Below are 19,279 nucleotides of genomic sequence, written 5' to 3'. Positions count from 1 at the left end.
AGGAAAGTCAGAGAATACAAGGAAGAGTAAATACAAAAAAAAAAATCCACACCTAGGAATACTATTTTTAAGCTCTATAAAACAAAAGACAGATAAAATATTGATAAAATCCAAAGGTGAGGAAGTATGGACATTATCTACAAAGAAACAAAAATAATAATTAGAGCAGAGTTTCCACCAAAAGCTGTGCAATCAAGGAGACAGTAAAGTAAAATATTTAAAGTGTTAAAAGGAAAAAAAAACCCTACTAACCTAGAATTTTACATTTAGCAAAATTGTCTTTCAAAAATGAATTTATCATCATCAAAACTGCCCTGAAAAAGATATTAAAATAATTGTTCAAGAACATGGAAAATTATATAGATCAGAACTTGTGACATAGTGCTGGGAAAGAAATATATCTTTTATTTTTCTTATTATTAGTTGATCTAAAAGATAGCAGTTTATTTAAAGTATTAATAGTAAAATATATTGGTTGATTATGGCATTTTGATGTGAGCTGAATTTAAGCAACGCCATGAGGAATGGGAGTACTGGGAAATACTCTGTTATAAGATACTTGTACGTGAAATAGTAAAGTGTTTTTTAAGTGTGGACTTACATTAATTAAAAATGAATATTGAAACTCTAGAGAAACTTCTACAATTTTTAAAGAAATATAACATATAACAAAGGAGATAAACTCATAAAATGCTGAATTAAAATCAGAAAAAATGGGGGTAAAACATATAATGCCACAAATGGAAAACATAATTACGGTAAATATCAATCTATATATTATTTTAAATCAGAATGGTCTAAAAATAGCAATTAAAAGACAGATTGTCAAAGTACATAAAATAAAATAAAACTATTTTATCTACCAGAAATCCTGTTTAATTACAAAAACTTAGTTAAAAGCAAAGAGATTGTTTTAAAAGATGTACCATGTTAATACTAAGCAAAAGAAAGTTGGCTTAAGAATCACTAGGCAAACTAGTGTTTACCAGAGGGCTGGGGGAGTGGGAGGTACAGACTGTTGGCCTTAAGAAAGGCGACAAGGATGCATTGTACAACGTGAGAAGTATAGCCAATATTTTGTAATAACTGTAAATGGAATGTAAACTTTAAAAAATTGTGTAATTAAAAAAGTATAAATACACACACAAAAGGAAGCTGGCTTAGCTGTATTAATTTAAACAAAGCAGACTTCAGAACAAAAATAGCTATCAAGATTAAGGAGGCCACTGTACAATATTAAAAGGTCAGTTCTCCAAGAGGAAATAACAATCTTACATGTGTATGTACCTAACAGCATTGTGTCAAAGTTCACGAGGCAAAAATTGCTAGAACTGAAAGGAGAAATAGACAGATTCATTGTCCTAGTTGTAGATACTGAGATCTCTTTTTCAGTAATTGATGGATGAAGCAGACAGAAAATCAGTAAGAACATAGTTTGTCTGATCAGCACTATCAATCAACTTGATCTAATTGACATTTATAGAACACTCCTCTCCATAATAGAATATAGTTTTACCTCAAGGTTACGTGGAACATTAACCAAAATAGAACATACTCTTGGGGAAAAACAAACAAACAAACAAATAAACAGAACTTAAATGTAAAAGAACAGAAATCATACAAACTATGTTCTCAGATCACAGGAATTAAATGAGAAATCAAAAACAGAGAGATAGCTGGACAATCTTCATATAATATATGGAAGTTAAACAATACTCTTGAATAACTAATGGGCCAAATAAAAATTCTCAAGAGAAATTTTAAAATATCTTAAACTAAATGAAATGAAATGGGTTGTTACAGCCCAGACAGGGGCTGGATCTGCTCCCCTGTGGTTGGAATAGATGCTTCCACATCCATTTTTGAGCTGAGGTGTGAGGCAGGTGGGATTGGAGTGCTTCTACTGGAAGAGGAGCTGCTGAGTCTTCCTCTGCAGGGGAAGTGCCCTCTGTGGTGTCATCTGTCACTTGTTATGCAGGCTTACAAAGTACACTTTGTTTCTGACTCTGCTGCAGGAATTTTGGCAACCCACCCTGGTGTCCCCCAGGTTCTGCACCCACAGAGCCACCAGTGCAGATCCGCTGGCATCAGGCACTAGGACCCACCATAGTGCGCATGCAGTCACACAACTGGATCTACCATGAGTCACAGTGTCAGCCCAGACTGCAGCCCTGTGTCTATGTAAGGTGTACAGGCCTGCTGTTAATGCCAGACCTGCCTGCACTGTGTGCCAGAACTCTGCGAGGTTGTCTCAGAGGTGCAGGTCCATGAAAGCACCAGTGGAGTAAATCTGCCACCACTGCCTGGGCCTAGAATAATATCTCAGTCCTACCTGTGAAGGAACAGATTCGGGTTTCAGCCTTGCCTCCACCTGGGAGCCATGCACCAACAATCATCCCCCTTTGGAGCAAGACGAGAAAATGGCTGAGTCTGAACCCTGACTCTCTTCTCACGAGAACGTGCTTGAGAATGGTGGTGCTTAGTAATGGAGCTGAGCAATGTCCTCTGAGCTAGTGAAGACGGCTATGACCTGGCTGCCTTGCAGCCCTCCTCCCACGGGCACTGGCAGTGGTGCTCTCTATGGGGAGACCCAGGCTGATTTGCACGCTCTCCTAGCCTCAGCCTGCCCTGCACTCAAGCCCCTTTAGGCTGCTTCTGCAGAGTCAGCCCTTATCCTCTCCCCAGGCTCATCTGTGGAAGCCCTGGCTCCTGCAGCCTGTCCCAGCACACCCCTGCTGGATCACAGTCTACAGGGACCCTCTATGCTGGTTTCTCTCATCTGTGGCTGCCAAGGACTGCTGCTTTCTCCTCCAAGCCTCTGACGCTCCCTTTCTGTCTCTGCTGACCACACCACTGGAGAAGAGGCTTCCCCGGGTAAGGGTGATTTCCCCCCTTTGCCATTCTCTCCCCGGGGGCAGGTCCTGCACTGACTTCCTTTGTCTTTCTTTTCCCCCTACCTGGTTTTGTAAGGATTCTCCTTGTGTTTCCTACATAAGAGATATTCTGCCTAAGTACAGTAGGAATTCTGTGTGATTTGTTCCATATGTAGATGCAGTTTTTGGTGTATTCATGGGAGAGAGTGGGCTATGCATCCTTCTTTACCACCATCTTGTCAATCTCCTCCATAGATGGAATCAACATTTCTTTGAGATATTATCTGCTCAGTGACATCCTCAATCTAGGACAAGACAGGTTGAAAGTTGATGACCTTTGTGGCAGAAGGAAACAGAGCTCTGGCGATCAAAACACAAATAACTATATTCTCCTGCAAAGAAACAACAGATGTCACCTGTTCTGGCAACTCACTGGCTGGGAAGAGTCACACGACTCCTCTTAAAAACAAGGGAGCCAGCCAATTCAGTTTTGCTGTGTCTGAAACAGAGAACTGGTTATAATGAGAAAGCATACACACAGCTTAGGGTCACCAGGTAATTTAGGTTAACTCCTCTTCTCACATGCAAAATATATTCACCCTCTCCCCTAAGGAAAATGACCCAGAAGTCTCCTCCAGCTACAGCATTCAGTCATCCAGCCCCTTGTTCCATACGTAGACCATAGTGGAACAAGAATAGGATAATTGTAATAAACACCTCCACTTGAAAATGGGAACAATGGAAACACAGAGCAGATTGTAAGCTGTGGCAATTCTGATACCCTATGGGGCAGGCACTTTGGTGAGGAAGGATATTCCTTAATGAAACTCCAATTCTGCTCCCAAGAGGAGACCCCTTGTCTGTTTCCTGCACGAACCATGTCTCTACATTCTAAGATATCAGTCATTTTCCATTATGCGCCTCAGTCAGATTTAAAGTGGGAGTTGGGGCTACCCTCTCCTTGAGGGCTGAGTAGATTTCTTAGCCTGCTTTTTCCCCTAGAAATTTGAGAGCCCATGGGTTATTTTCATTCTTGAGCAAGCACAATCTCTTTTAGTCTAGATCAATAATTTTTTGGCAAAGAAAAACTTAAGGTTTCTGATAAATATTTGATTCTACTCCATTCTACTTGTCAATAACCATATTCAAAATGACTTTCAAGACCCATTCTCATGTCTGGTGTATTTATTTTCCTACTTACTCCATGCCTTCACTTCTTCCCATTTAGATGAAGGTGTTTTGAGCCTATGCGGCTTTGGTGAAAAAGCCACACTGTCTTTTATTTTTTCCCCTGAGTCACTTTATCCAATTGAAAGGATTTACTGGTGCTACCTTAATCCATTCAAAGGTTTTAAAAAAGTCAGCATAAAACTCATACCCTTGACTTGATTCTTATTAATAATTTCAACTTTAAACTTCTGTTACTCAAAGCATTTTTCAATTTTATTATTTAAGGTTGAGAAACAAATGTCTCCTCTATACTTAAAAGTTTTAGAAACTGCCAGCCACTCTATTTTCTTTCATTCTTTCTTGAAATCTAGTCAGTTATTTTCCCTGCTCTATTCTTTTTTATGATACCTTGCTGAACACAGCTACTAGCATACAAGTATGATAATGTATACTAATATCATTGTTTTTCAACCTCTTCCCTGCTGCTAAAATTTAATTGACTGCATATTGACCTTCCAAGTTATTCTGGACATCAGTTCTACCAAATGTTTTGCCAATGGATAAGATGGGAGTCACTCTGAAAGTCTCGGTGGCTTAGAATAACAGGTATATCCATCACAATTTTGCTGGGAGCTTTTCTTGGTGTCATTTTGCTCTAAAGACATAATGATGGAGAAGCCATGATCTTGAAATCTGTCACTAAAGAGTAAAAATATGCCCTGGGAAGTTTCACGGAAGCAATTCTGTAATTCAATCTCAAATGGACACATGTCACTTCTGCTCAGAACTCATTGACCAGAAATAGCCACATGACATCATCTAGTCATCAAAGGGCCATGAAATTCAGATTCCCCTGTGCCTGGAAGGAGGAAAGAACCTAGATTAATATGAAGAGTAATGACTGCTAGTCAATCACTAGGGATAGAGCCCGAGCAGAGGAGGGGTGTACCCTGCTCTCACCCACCTCTTAGTGGATGGGAGGTAAGGAAACAATGCTCCTCCATCAACTGAATTTTTTCAGCAGGCATTACCTACTAATGCAGTCCCACATAGTTCCAGTCTTCTGACACCTACTTCTGCCTGGAAATGTAGGACCTGGAGATTATTAAATATGCAGAGACACAAAATGTTAGTGCTTGAGGGAGCTTTAAATAACAAATACAGTCCAATTTCTAATTTTCTAGAGATAAGAAAACTTTATATATTAATGTAACCCATTAATGGTTCATACTACTAACTACTTATTGAATATTTCTATGTTAAACAGTTTATATTTATTTTCTCATTTAATCTTTCAAACCAACATATGAGGAGGTTTCATTATTATGGTTAGCCACTATATATTGAAAAACAAATAGGGAGGCCCCACTTCTTGCCTAAGCTAGCACAGACAGCAAGCCCTAGGTCTTGGACTCAAATGCAGATCCACCTGGGTCCAATATTCTTGTTGTCAAAGATTGTAGGATACCTCCTCCTGTGTCCACTATTTCATTTATCATTATTAGATTTTCGCTCTCAGCATCTTCTATTTTAATACAATAATGTATTATCAAAATCCATCTTCCCTCTTGATACAAAAAGAAATACCTCTGAATGATGTGACAAACAGAGAAATACCTTTCGTTGAGCTGATGCCAGTAAAGACTGACTCTCCAGATCCCAAGATGTTTAATTATTGTGTCCAGATGCTGAGATGACAAGCTTTATTTACATGTCCCTCATTTGTTTCCATGCTTGGTTTGGTTCCTCTCTGCTCTGCAGCTGTCCTCGGGGGCATTTCTGCTTAATGGGAGAACAAGATCAGTAAGCAGGGCTGTTTTATTAGCCTCAACAAATGGCAGAATAACTGGCCTGATGGTCACACTTTTTTAGATCTGATATCAGGACTTTCGTTTTCTGTGTTTTATAACAGCTACTTCTCACAGAAAGTAGATCGAAAGATAAAAAGAGAGTTGCAGTAAAAATTTTGTAAACCCTGGATCCAGCCATGCTTGAAGTCAAATAATTCTCCTGTTCTTCCTGATAAGGTCTTTTTTTTCCCTCTTAAGGTAGTTCAAGTAGAGATACAATTAGCTATGGTTTCATGTTGTTGATTTAATTCACTGCGATCCGGTCTGTGAGTTATATTTCTTATTCTTCATGACTAATAGCTTCTTCTACCCCAAATCCATATGGAAAAGTATTGCAAAGGGCACAAATTAATTCTCACCTCTAAGTTAAAAAGCCTGTATTTGCATTAACTTAGCAATTTGATAAGTTACCTATCCTTCTACAAAAAGATCTTCACTTGAAAAATGTTTGTATACAATGTTGTACTTTGGTATCAGTGTTTATTTTAGGTCATTATAATAAAGAGCCTGTATTCGTTTCTGAAAACTGATGTAACAAATTACCACAAACTCTATGGCTTAAAACCACACACATTTATTCTCTTACAGTTCTAGAGGTCAGAATTCAGAAATCATATCACGGGGCTAAAGTCAAGGTGTTGGCAGGGCAGGGTGGCTCTGGGGAGACTCTTTTTCCAACTTCTAGAGCTATGTTCCTTGTATTCCTTAGTTTATGGCTACGTCTTTCATCTTAAAAGCAGGCAGCAAAGACTTTCTGTTTTCTCCCCCTGCTTCTGTCACTTCTCTGTAGCAACATCTCCTTCTGTCTACCTCTTATGAGGATGCTCTATTGCATTTAGGAAACACCCAGATAATTCTGGACAATATCCCTACATCAAGATCCTCAATTTAATATCTTTTGCCATATAAGACAGTAAACACAGCTTCCAGAGATTCAGAAGTAAAGGTCTTTTGGGCCCATTATTTAGCCAACCCCAGTGCACCAGAGAAATTGTTTCTATATTTGTTGAAAACCCTAACTTGGGGATATTATCTCCTAATATATATTTCTGTCTATGAGGGATACAATTTTTCATTTTATATTGGAAAAATATTTCTCTTAAGTATTAAGTAAAATTTGATGTATGTTATATAAATTGTTACAATTCCATTTTTTGTCCTGAATTCCAAGATGCTCATAGTCTAATTTGTTGCCTAGTGCTAGAAGCATACTGATTTTATGAGCAACATATTTACCTCCTCTTCCTCTGTGGCTTTAATTTTTAAATCATGATATTTTGTTAACCATAAATTATGTGTGGTGTGTGTGTATTAGAGTAAATCATTTCCAGGGTATCAAGAATGTGCATAAGATGTAAGTTGTTTATATGCCAAAAGAGAAGGTACATGTGCAAACAAGGTAAAATAAAACACGTATTGAATAGTGACAGAAACAACATTCCTGGCAGAGTTGACACTGGGTTGTGTTTTTAAGGTACAACATTTCAAAAGAGGAAGGGAAGGCAGGGATGTTCATGGATTCCAAATTGAAGTGAATGTCATTCATTATTTAATAAAGACTCTTTGAGCTGTTGGTATATGACAGGCATGATTCTGGGTACCAGGGATACCAGAATGAACAAGAGATAAAGCCCTAAATTTATATTCAAAAAAAGAGAAGGTCGATAATAAACTTAAACAGACAAATGTATAGTCAAGTCCACATCGTAAAAAATTTGATGAGGAAAATTGTGACCCTACAGGAACATAGATATAACCTATGTCACTAGATTAGTTGTTCTCAAGCAGAACTGACTTTTGTCCCCTAAGGGACATCTAGAAAATGTACAGAGACATCCTTGGCTGTCACAACTGGAGAGGTGCTGTCACCATCTCTACATCCTACTCTGCACAGGACAGAATCCCACGGCAAAGGATAGACTGGCCCAAGATGTCAGTACTGCTGAGGCTAAGAAACTCTGGGTTAGAGGACAAGAGTGAAATCAGTAGGAATTGATGTCACTGAGGTTGGCAGAGGCTGGCTCATAAAAGCCTGTTGGCATTGGTAACCGTTTGGATTTCATTCTATGTGTAATGGGAAGCCATTGGAAAGCTTCAATCAGGGAAGCCAAATTATCTGATTTGCATTTTAAATAATCACTTTAGCTGTTGTAGGGATCAGAAAGAAAAATAAAAAGGTTATTAAAATAATCCATGTGAGCTAATCATGATGAGCACAATGTTTTTAAAATAGTCCGCCAAATTCTTTGGTTCTCCTGCTTTCTGGAGGTGGAGCTTAATTCCCCTACCCTTGAGTGTGGGACTTCTGAGTGTAAGCCACAAGACTTAGTGGCTTGTGTTTAATGGATAGAATATGGTGGAAGTGACAGTGTGATTTCTGAGATTAGGTTGTAAAAGACATTGTGTCTTCCTCTTTACCCAGTCTCTGGGAGATACCAGATGACATATTACAAGAAGATATAAGCTCTATGGAGAATTCCATGTGGGGAGGAACTGAGGCTTCCCCTGTCCAATTTCAAGCAAGGAAAAGAGGCTTCTCCTAAAAGCCATGTAGATAAGCCATTTTGGAAGCAAGTTCTCCAGCCCCAGTCAAGCCTTCAGATTACTGCAACCCCGGTTGACGTCTTGGCAGCAATCACGTGAGACCTTGGGCCAGAATCACCAAGCTAGATCCCTCCCAGACATCAGCTTTAAAGAGACTGTTTAACCAGCTACCTCAGTTGAGTACGATCACATCTCTGCAATGAACCTCTGTCTCTGCCTCTCTGTCTTCCACACACACATACACACACGCACAGACACACACACAACCTGGTTAATTGTCTCTGACTGAATTCTGACCATGGGGTTGGTGAGAAGTGGTTGGACTTGTAATCTAGTTTGAAGGAGGAACCAATGGTACTTTCTGGGGATTTTGATCTGAGGACTGAAAGAGAAGAGAAAGATGAATCAAGGACAACTCTTATGTTCTTGATCTAAACCACTAGATGAAATTAGCAAGACTAGGGGTAGGGGGAAGAGAAGTTGAATCAAAAGCCCTGCTTGAAATGCTTCAAATTTGAGTTGCTGACTAGACCTCCGAGAGAGTATTAAGCAAGTAAATGGATACAACACATGTACCCCCGGGAAGAAGTCCAAGTTGGAGACAAGGAATTAGGAGTCATACATCTGTACCTAGTATTTAAAATAATGGAAGTGGATTCATGTTCCTGGGGAGACAGTGTAGACGGAGAACAGAGGAGAGATAAGAACAGAACTCTGCAACATTTAGAAGCAGGTCTGAAATGATACCAACAAGGGAGATTCGAAGAGAACTATTGGTAAAATGAGGAAACTACAATCTAAAAAGGCAAGCGACTTGCTTTAATCACACAAATAGTGGAGGGCCATAACTAAAAGTTCAGACTCTTGTAAGTACACATGACATTTAAATTTAACCAAAATAAAAGCAGAGGTTCATATGCTTCAGATAGTTTGGAGCAGTGAAGAGCAGGACTGATAGGTTTATCTTTACGTTCATCCTATAAATACTCATTTAATACCTCATTGTGCCCTTCCCTGTTCTTGGGTCTGTGAATACAGTGTTTTACAAGCCAGAGAAGCATGGGGCTGTCAGAGGAGGCAATTAACCAAGCAATTATAACAAAATGTGATAGGCCATGTGATACAGACCTGAAGGGTACTCTATAAGCATGTAGCAGAGTTAACTTCTTCCAGGAGAAGCCTTCCCAGATGAAATCACTTTTAAGGGTGGACCTAAGGATAAGTAGGAGAAACTGATTTTAGGGTTTTTTTTTCTAAGCAAAGCTGGGAAATTTGTGGTTAGAGTCTTACCACTTAAGAATCTCAGTGTTCACAGTGTTAGATAATCTAATTGGATTTTCATTAGCTTCTTCAGTGTTCATCCTTGCTATCCCCACCATCAGCATTATTATTATCTTAGCCATTGTGTTAGCATAGAATTTAGAAAGAACTTGCACCTTATTTCGAATAAGGTGGATTTTTTTTAACCTAAGCACACAGTGTCATGAAAATTCCAGCAGTGTCTGGATTCCATGAATGAACCTTGATGACAAACACTTTCCAAATAGCCCTACTGTAAGTGCATTATATAAAAATCTGGACTTGCTCAATAATCTGCTTGTCTCAAGTTACCCAATATATTGAGATCCTTTTTTTTTCCCCTTCTATCTGCCTCAGCAGTACTTTAAATTGCTTATTAGAGCAGTTATGCATTCAGAATACTAATGAGGACTAGCATACTTACCTATTAAATTGCAATGACAATTTAGAAATTTGGTGTCATCTTTATTTTGGAGCTTGGTCTGCTAATAAAGGAAACACAGAGTCAAGGTGATTTTCAGATCATTTTAACAGGATAACTATTGCAAAAGGATAAGCATTTCCATCCTGGACTGCTTGCCATTTCAAAGTTGATTAGGACACTGTTCTGTGGGCAATAAAGATAGAAAATTTATAAGGGTACACAAGGCAGATTATGGTGTGACCTAGCTGTTGAATTTTTTATCTGTACCATAAACAAAGAAGGATGAGAAACATTTACTGTGCATTTCAAAGAACTATACATGAAAAGCTACTGTGGAGTGGGAAGCTGGCACAATTAAATTTCAGTCTTGAAAATGTCACTGCATTTTAGACAATCCTGTATATGGTTTCTTGCTCTTAATTTTCAAATTTTTTTTTTACTAAAGTTTATAAAATCTCTACCTCATTAGGAAAACAAGCCACTGAAGAGCAGCAAGCAGGGCATTACAACTCCCAATTATATTATAGGTTCTGGATTAAATGTCATGCCAGTAATTCAGTGCTGCGGTGATTAACATGAAGAAACGTTCTTATGTTTATAACCTGCTTATAATACAATACAAAACCCTGGTAACACTCCCTAAGCCTGGGCAAGATGAATTATCACGATAGATGTTGGCATAAAGTTCAATTGGGAAATATAAAATAAACTGTCTAAAACTTCAATGACCACATATAATTAACATAATGGTTCTGGAGATTTTGGCACATGTTTAGAAGATGTGGAGGAAGATCTGACAAGCTTCTGACAGAGATGTCAAGGAATCTTTAGTAGATAGAATGCTTATCTCCTCTGATGTCAAACTCTTGACATCAATGGGTCCACAATGTCCTCATGTGAATATCAGGTCAGCAGCTAATAATCTCTTCTGATTCAGGTAATATTGACTGTGGTTTAATTCTTGCCTTTCCTTACTGCTCACATAAGGGCCATCCTATTTTCTAGGTATTGTTTTTTTATTTCTTTATTTGTACATATGTGAATGTGTGTGTATGTATGAATTTGTGATGCGTATATATACATATATGCATATATACACATATATACACATATACACACACATATCACAGTAAACTTTACCTCTTTCAATTATTTGACAAAGTATATTATTATTCAAGAAAGGGATATGTCATTAATACCTATGAATCACTTTAACAGGTGGAATCATTCTTTTTTCCAGCCTTAGAATTGACCTTTTGTAATGTCTGCAATGACATCTTAGTATAAGATAATACATGTTTGTCCACATTCAGAGATGTGAAAGAAATCACCTGTGGTAAATGTTAGTCACTGGGGACCTAACAAAGGTACTCAGGCTCCTTTGAAACTGTTGCTCAATTTCTGTTGGTGTAAATGAAAGACCTGAAGCCCGTAAGTAAGGCTATGATGCCTCTGCATAAGGCAGACTTCGTGAGCAGGTGGCTTACAGCGATGCTTTATTTTGACAACATGATGTTTTAATATTATTTGATTCGCCAACGTTTAAAAATTGAGAGTGTTCACAAACATATCTGACTTCCTCCTTCTTTTGAAGTATTGGAGGATCTGGGAACACTTGGTCAATATTCAGTAGTGTACTGATAGTTATTTAATATCCACCCTTCTCGCTCTCAAAAAAAAAAATCCTGGCTTGTAGCACTTGCTGATTTCTGGGGTGTAAATACTTCTACCCTGGCTGATATCAAGCTACCAAAGTAACATTACTCAAGTGAAGTTGAGGAAATGCATGCAGTCTACTCTTTTTTTTAAGTTATTGAGTTATAGTCAGTTTACAATGTTGTGTCAATTTCTGGTGTACAGCACAATTTTTCATGAATATACATATATTCATTCTCATATTCTTTTTCACTGTGTGCTACTACAAGATCTTGAATATATTTCCCTGTGCTATACAGTATAAACTTGTTTATCTATTCTCTATATACTAGTCAATATCTACAAATCTTGAACTCCTAGTCTATCCCTTCCCATCCCCCTCCCCTCTGGCAACCACAAGTTTTTACTCTGTGAGTCTGTTTCTGTTTTATATTTAAATTCATTTGTCTTCTTCTTTCTTTTCTTTTCTTTTTTTTTTTTTTAGATTCCACATATGAGTGATCTCATATGGTATTTTTCTTTCTCTTTCTGGCTTACTTCACTTAGAAGGACATTCTCCAGGGACACTCATGTTGCTGCAAATGGCATTATGTTGACATTTTTATGGCTGAATAGTATTCCATTGTATAAATATATCACTCCCCAATGTTCATAGTAGCACTATTTACAATAGCCAAGACTTGGAAACAACTTAAATGTCCATTGACAGATGACTGCATGCAATCTACTCTTGCAAACCAGTATGAGCCAGCTCACCACGTCTAAATGACTCCTGTACAAAATTGGCTGAAGTTACTAGTTGACCTCTTTCAGTGAGGCTCAATCTCTCTAGTTCTCAGATTCCCAACAGCATCTATATCATTTATTTAGGTGACTTGCTAATTCACATAGGGATTAAGTTTGTGACCTCTGGCATAAGTAATAACTATGTTGAGAAATATGGTCTGGGACCTTGGAAAATGACATAAGCTCAGTGTTATTTCAGCAGGCACTGTGTGGTTAAGGCTTTGAGAAGATCTGGCCCAATGAGGAGAACATGATAAATTAGCAACAGGGAGAGCAGACACAAATGCCTTGGGCCAGTGTTCATGCATTTGTAGTTCCAGTCTTTTTCTGGAGAATGTGGTCTTAGTAATGTTTGGTAGACAATGGTTAGAGCAGAGATGGTGGCACTTTTAGGATTACAGTGTTAGGTCATAAGAAAACAGCTGGTTTGGGAGACAGCCTTCTAGACTGTCTGTGTAGGGCTGGTAACCTGGGGGAACATCTAGTGATCTGACCTTCATGGCTTCCCAGGTGCCTCCAGGGAGGGCTGGCCATGTGGCTGCCTAATCCACAAGAGGGCTGACTTGCCTTAACCACTCCAACCCTCAGTGTACCCCATGCTCTGCTTTCAGGAACCAGGCCTGAGCCTGCCCAGAAATGCCACAGATGATTGTGAGGGCTGCACGCTGCCTGGCTCTGGGGGGCAGGGGACACCTTTCCGTAGACTATGATTTGGATGACCCCTCCTTAGCCTTTCAGTACATTAGCCTGGGCAACCATGCCCATGTGGAAATAGATGAAGACCAACCAAAAGAGAATAAGCAAATGCTGTTTATTCAGATCTTGCTGTAACAAGGAGGTCAGCCACTGCCACTTGCATTTTGGCAGAGACCCAAAGACAAGTAGAAAAGTGGGACAGCTTTCCAGTAGGAAAAAGGGGGTGCTTCAGGTGCACCCTGAGTGAATGCTGTTTTCATGAGGAAGCCATAGGTGGGCTATGGGGCACATATTTGGCTTTCTCTGATTGGGCTTAGGTTGGAAGTGGGGATGCAAACTAGAGAAGCTGTCAGTTACTGATCAAGTCCTTATCATTTTGAAGTAGTGGTTATGGTGGAGGGTATAGCTCAGTGGTAAATCATGAGTTCAGTCTTCAGTACCGCCACTAAAATAAACGAACAAATAGATAAATAACCTAATTACCACCCCCCTCAAGGAAAGAAGTTGTTGTCCAGCTTCTTGGCTTGTTATTCGGGACAGCGGTCTGGCCTCCTGCAAGCCTGACTTACCCCAGGCTGGCTTTCCGGGGAGGATGCTGTGGCTTGTGGGTCAGAGTTCTTTTGTGTGTGTGGTGGTTTGCCGTTTTCTGTTTGCATATTCAGTCTCTCATTTGGTGGCCCCGAGTGCCCTTCTCATTATCACACACTGTTATTTCTGAGGGCATCTTCACGTTGAGCCTGTCAACATCAGGTCCTCCAACAATTAAAATAAGTTTTGCAAAAGCATGTTCTAGGTGGCGTGATATTTTGATTTACAATAAGAAACATACGTTTGGGGCCCACCCACTGTTCCTAGCACACAGCTCTTAAGGCCCTTGGAATATCCTGGGTGTTGAGAGCCATAAGGTATCTTTTGTTATGTTAGTAAGATGACTTTTAGAAAGCATCAAAGGATGGGGCTGGTTGCCAGGAACCAACTTTCAGTCCCACCCCTCAACCATCAGGGAGAGAAGAGGACTCAAGATTAAGTCAATCACCAATAGCCAATGATTTAAACAACAGTGTGTAATGAAGCCTCCATAAAACCCCAAAAGGAGGGGGCTCGGAGAGCTTCTGGGCTGGTGAACACATAGAGATGCAGGGAGAGTTGTACACTCGGAGAGCCTACACACCCCTATCCGCATACCTTGCACCATGCATCTCTTCCAACTGGCTATTCCTGAGTTACATTCCTTTAAAGTCAAAGGACAACTTGTTAAGTAAAATATTTCTGAGTTCTATGAGCTGCTCTAGCAAATTAATTGAACCCAAGAAGGGGGTTGTTGGAGCCTCTGATTTGTAGCCTGTTGGTCAGAAGCACAGGTGACAACCTGAAGCTTGTGATTGGCATCTGAACTGGGGAGAGAGCAGTCTAGTAGAACTGAAGCCTTGAGCTGTGGGATCTGATGCCATCGTCAGGTTGACCATGTAGAGTTGAGTTGAATGATAAGACACCCAGCGGGTGTCAGAGAATTCCTTGATGGTGTGAAAGAAAACCCACACACATGGTTATCAGGTATCAGAATCACAGTTCTGGGTTCGGGAGACCGATCGGTGAAGACGGGGTAGAGTGATCCGTATCACTCCACTGCCAACGGAAGCAGGGATAAGCCAGGCAGAAGGTTTGGACCCCCTGACAGACCACGCCCCAGAAACCTGGCATTTTTTCAGGGCTGTCTCTGTTGTATTTTGAGGATTCCCACATTTTTAACTCAGACCTTTTTGGAGGGGCTTCCATCTAAAATGGTAACTGACCTTAGGTGCCCATCCTGAAATATCCAAACCAGGCACGGAGCTAAATACATAATGTACTTCTACAGGTGTAAATGGGGAAGCCCAAGGGGCTGTTATAAAGCATAAATAACTTATATGAAAACAGAATACAGCCATGGTTCTGCTAATTATTCTTTTCTGCAGATGTCGTGCCTTCATGAATCAATTTCTCCCTCTTTTGGACTTGATTATCTCTGCAATGAGAGGCTGTGCTCTTTGTGTTTTCTCGTTATGCATAAAGTAGATTAGGTGCCTCCAACATGTTGCTGGCTGGCTAAGTTGTGCAGCTTTTTAAAAGGAAGAGGTTGTACAAGATAAGGCAAAACAATAGGCTGTATTATTATGCACATAGCCAATGATGGTATGTGCATGATACAAACGGTTCTCTTTTTAGAGAATGCTGTGACCCCTGATTCGTCTGCCCTCAGTGTCCTCTGGTCAACAGACTCCCTTCCTAACGGTGACACTGCCACTGAATTTCCTTATCAACTTGACAAATGGTATGTGAGGAGCTGAGCTTCCAAATTCCCTTGGTTTCATATTAAAGATGAGTTCTTGAAAATTTGAATTTCCTGGATTCTGCTTTTGCTTCTATTTCCATTTTGTTATCCTCACTGCCCTCAATACTCTGCTTTTTCTCAACCCTCAGGCATTGAAACTTACCATGATTTTCCACTTTCTTTCAATACAATTCCAATTTTTAAAGATACAGTCTTTGCCAATTAGAATCCAAGAAAGAGAAGTAAAGATTAAAAAAAAAAAATCCTCTCTAGTTTTGCCTAATCCTAATATGCAATATGCAGAATTTCCCTTCCTTTTATCCTTTCTTTTTTTTTTTTTTCCACCTCTCTCTTTTTCTTTACTTCTGCTCCTTCTCTTTAGTATGGATCCGTGCCCTTTGGCTGAGCTGTGTCTGGTTGTTGGTTAGCACTGATGGCAGTTCAGAGGGTGAGGATATACATTATTGACTATGCTTTGCACTGCATTCACACCATATGATATCCAGCTGCGTTTTCTGGTTTGACAAGGATGCCACCAGAAAACACTTCCCCAGGTGATGTGGAATTTTTCAGCTTCGAATCATCCATGCTTGATCCCTAGCAGAAAAAAAGTCAGCTTGTTTGGCATAATTTGTGGTGGTGTCTGTGCAAATACATTAACAGGTGTAGAAAAGCACAAGCATTACTGCTTTGTTCTAAAGTTGTGACAATACTGGAAATTATTGGCATTTTTTCCCCATCTAGTGTGTCATACAAGGTCAACAGCTGATAAATGAGCAATGCTTTGGGTTATAGTTTTTTTGTTTTTGTTTTTAAATTTTTTATTGAGTGATAGTCATTATACAATGTTGTGTCAAATTCTAGTGTACAGCACAATTTTTCAGGCATACATGAACATATATATATATTCATTGTCACATTTTTTTTTGCTATGAGCTACCACAAGATCTTGTATATATTTCCCTGTGCTATACAGTGTAATCTTGTTTATCTATTCTACAGTTTTGAAATCCCGTCTATCTCTCCCCACCCTCCACCCTCTTGGCAACCACAAGTTTGTATTCTATGTCTATGAGTCTGTTTCTGTTTTGTATTTATGTTTTGTTTTGTTTTTTTAGATTCCTCATATGAGTGATCTCATATGGTATTTTTCTTTCTCTTTCTGGCTTACTTCACTTAGAATGACATTCTCCAGGAACATCCATGTTGCTGCAGATGGCGTTATGTTGTCAGTTTTGTGGCTGAATAGTATTCCATCACATAAAATACCACATCTTCTTTATTCAGTCATCTGTTCGTGGGCATCTAGGCTGCTTCCATGTCTTGGCTATTGCAAATAGTGCTGCTATGAACATTGGGGTGCAGGTGTCATCCTGAAGTAGGGTTCCTCCTGGATATATGCCCAGGAGCGAGATTCCTTGGTCATATGGTAAGTCTATTCCTAGTCTTTTGAGGAATCTCCATACTGTTTTCCACAGTGGCTTTCCTTGCTTTCCCCCCCAACTCTTAATGATTTAGATGTCTTCTTTTACAATTTTGTGTTTATTCCCTTTGTAATTCATGGCAGTTATCTCCTTTCCACAGTTATGAGTTTCATTTTTGTAGCATCCTGCTTCTTTTCTATTTAGAGTAGACCTGTCAGTATTTCTTTTAGCATGGGTTTAGTGTTGCTAAACTCTTGTAGTTTTTGCTTGTCTGTGAAGTTCTTTATCTCTCTTTCTAGTCTAAAGGAGATAGAGTATTCTAAGCTGCATCTTTTTTTCATTCAGGACTTTGAATATATCTTGCCACTCCCTTCTGGCCTGTAGTGTTTGTGTAGATAAATCAGCTGAGAGCCTTATGGGGGTTCCCTTGTAACTCACTCTTTGTTTTTCTCTTGCTGCCATTAGCATCATTTCTTTATCCTTGACTCTGGCCATCTTGATTATAATATGTCTTGGTGTGGGTCTATTTGGGTTCTTCCTGTTTGGGACCCTCTGAGCCTCCTGTTCTTGGATATCTGATTCATTTAGGTTTGGGAAATTTTCCGTCATGATTTCTTCTAATACCTTTTAAATCCCCTTTGTTCTTTCTTCCCCTTCTGGAACCCCTATGATGCACAGATTGTCAAGCTTTATATTATCCCATAAGTCCCTTATATTATTTTCATTGTTTTTTATTTGTTTATCTTGTAGCTGTTCTGATTGAGTGCTTTCTGCTGTCCTGTCTTCTAGGTCACTTATTCATTCCTCTGCATTAACTAGTCTGCTTTGTACAGCCTTTAGGTCAGCTTTCATCTCAGCAAAAGAGTTTACTAATTCTACTTGGTTCTTTATAGCTTCTATTTCATTTTTGACATATTTTATATCTCTAAACACTATTTCCTTTAGTTCCTTCAGTACTTTGATCACTCCTTTTTTGAGATCTTGATCTAGTAGGCCATCAATATCTATTTCCTTGATTGTGCTTTCAGGGGATTTCTCTTGATCTTTTAATTGGGAGTGGTTCCTCTGCTTCTTCATATTGCTCATCTCTCTCTGGCATTGTGGCTTAAGGAGTATCAGTTATCTAGTTCTCCTGGAGATGATGTGCTCTTAATGATTTTATTGAGAGGTCTTTGTGTCTTCGCCCTGTTTCGTGAACTCAGCTTGCTGTTTCCAGAGGCCCTCTGTTGGCACCCTCGTCTGTGCTGCTCCCAGTGGCTGTCAGCTAGCAGATCGTGCCCCCTCCCAACACTGGGTCAGGTGCTGAGCTCTTACCCGGTGGGCGGGCGGGTCACTCCTCCTCCTGATGCCGCAGTCAGATGCTGCGCTCAGGCAAGGTGGGTGGGTTGATCTTGCCCCCTCCCAGCACCATGGTCAGGTGCTGCATTCCTGCCAGGAAAGCAGGTTGCCAACTGCCTTCTCCTGGTGTGGGTTAAGGTTTAAATGGTCAAATGTCTATGCTAACTTTCTTTAGAAAGACAAAAAATTTTAAAGCCCCTCTCTTTCCCCTTTTGGAAATATACTCCCCTTTGAGCACGTCTCAAAAGTGAGCAGAAGGTACTTTTGTAAGAAGAAAAAGTCACTCTTTCCTCCTGGCAAACATTTCTCCTGCCAGGGTGGCCCATGACTCAATGAGGGCTGTGCTTCCGGCCACACCTGCCCCTATGGCTGGGGGGCATTAATAGAGGGTGTCAGTCAATTTCTTTTACCACCCAGTGACTGGTCACCTGCTGCTTTCAATAATGACTGCTGTATCCATCAGGGTTCCACCAGAGAAACAGAGCCAGTGGAGATAGATGATAGATAAACAGACAGATTGATATATTATATAAATAGAGAGAAAGGTTTATTGCAAGGATTGGCTTACATGATAGGGAGGACTGGCTGGAGAAGTTCAGCATCTGTAGGGCAGGCTGTCAGGAAGGGCAGGCTGGAATTCTCGGTCTTCAACTGCCATCCACAGGTAGAATTCCTTCTTCTTCAGAGAAGCCTCAGTTCTGCTTTTAAAGCCTTTCAATTGCTTGTACCAGGTCCACCCAGATTATCTGGAGTAATTTTTCTTATTTGGAGTACACTGATTATAGACTTAAATCACATCTACAAGTGTCTTCACAGCAACATCAGGTGTTGGGTGACTAGGGACTGTGGCTTAACCACGTGGACACATGAAACTGTCACAACTGCTGAAGAGTCACCACTGCCCCTCC

At 39.8% G+C, this 19,279-nt stretch overlaps 1 long non-coding RNA gene across 2 annotated transcripts; it reads right to left on the bottom strand.

Moving 5' to 3' along the window:
* Positions 1 to 4,466: 4,466 nt before the first annotated feature.
* On the bottom strand, positions 4,467 to 19,014 carry LOC140691106 (uncharacterized). 2 transcript variants are annotated; one of them, XR_012066574.1, is made up of 6 exons: positions 18,940 to 18,991; positions 18,348 to 18,494; positions 10,161 to 10,218; positions 9,566 to 9,649; positions 5,661 to 5,822; positions 4,467 to 5,138 (listed from the first exon to the last, which is right to left on the bottom strand). It is a non-coding gene; the product is annotated as an uncharacterized lncRNA (long non-coding RNA). The 2 variants fall into 2 exon arrangements; XR_012066573.1 differs by lacking the exon at positions 18,348 to 18,494 and having other exon boundaries at positions 10,161 to 10,221; positions 18,940 to 19,014.
* Between the last annotated feature and the right edge of the window lie 265 nt (positions 19,015 to 19,279).

This window comes from Vicugna pacos, chromosome 33 (assembly GCF_048564905.1).
Source record: "Vicugna pacos chromosome 33, VicPac4, whole genome shotgun sequence".
In the NCBI taxonomy this organism is placed as follows: domain Eukaryota; kingdom Metazoa; phylum Chordata; class Mammalia; order Artiodactyla; family Camelidae; genus Vicugna; species Vicugna pacos.
The sequence above is the reverse complement of the archived record's forward strand: the minus strand, read 5'-3'. Positions and strand labels throughout refer to the sequence as shown.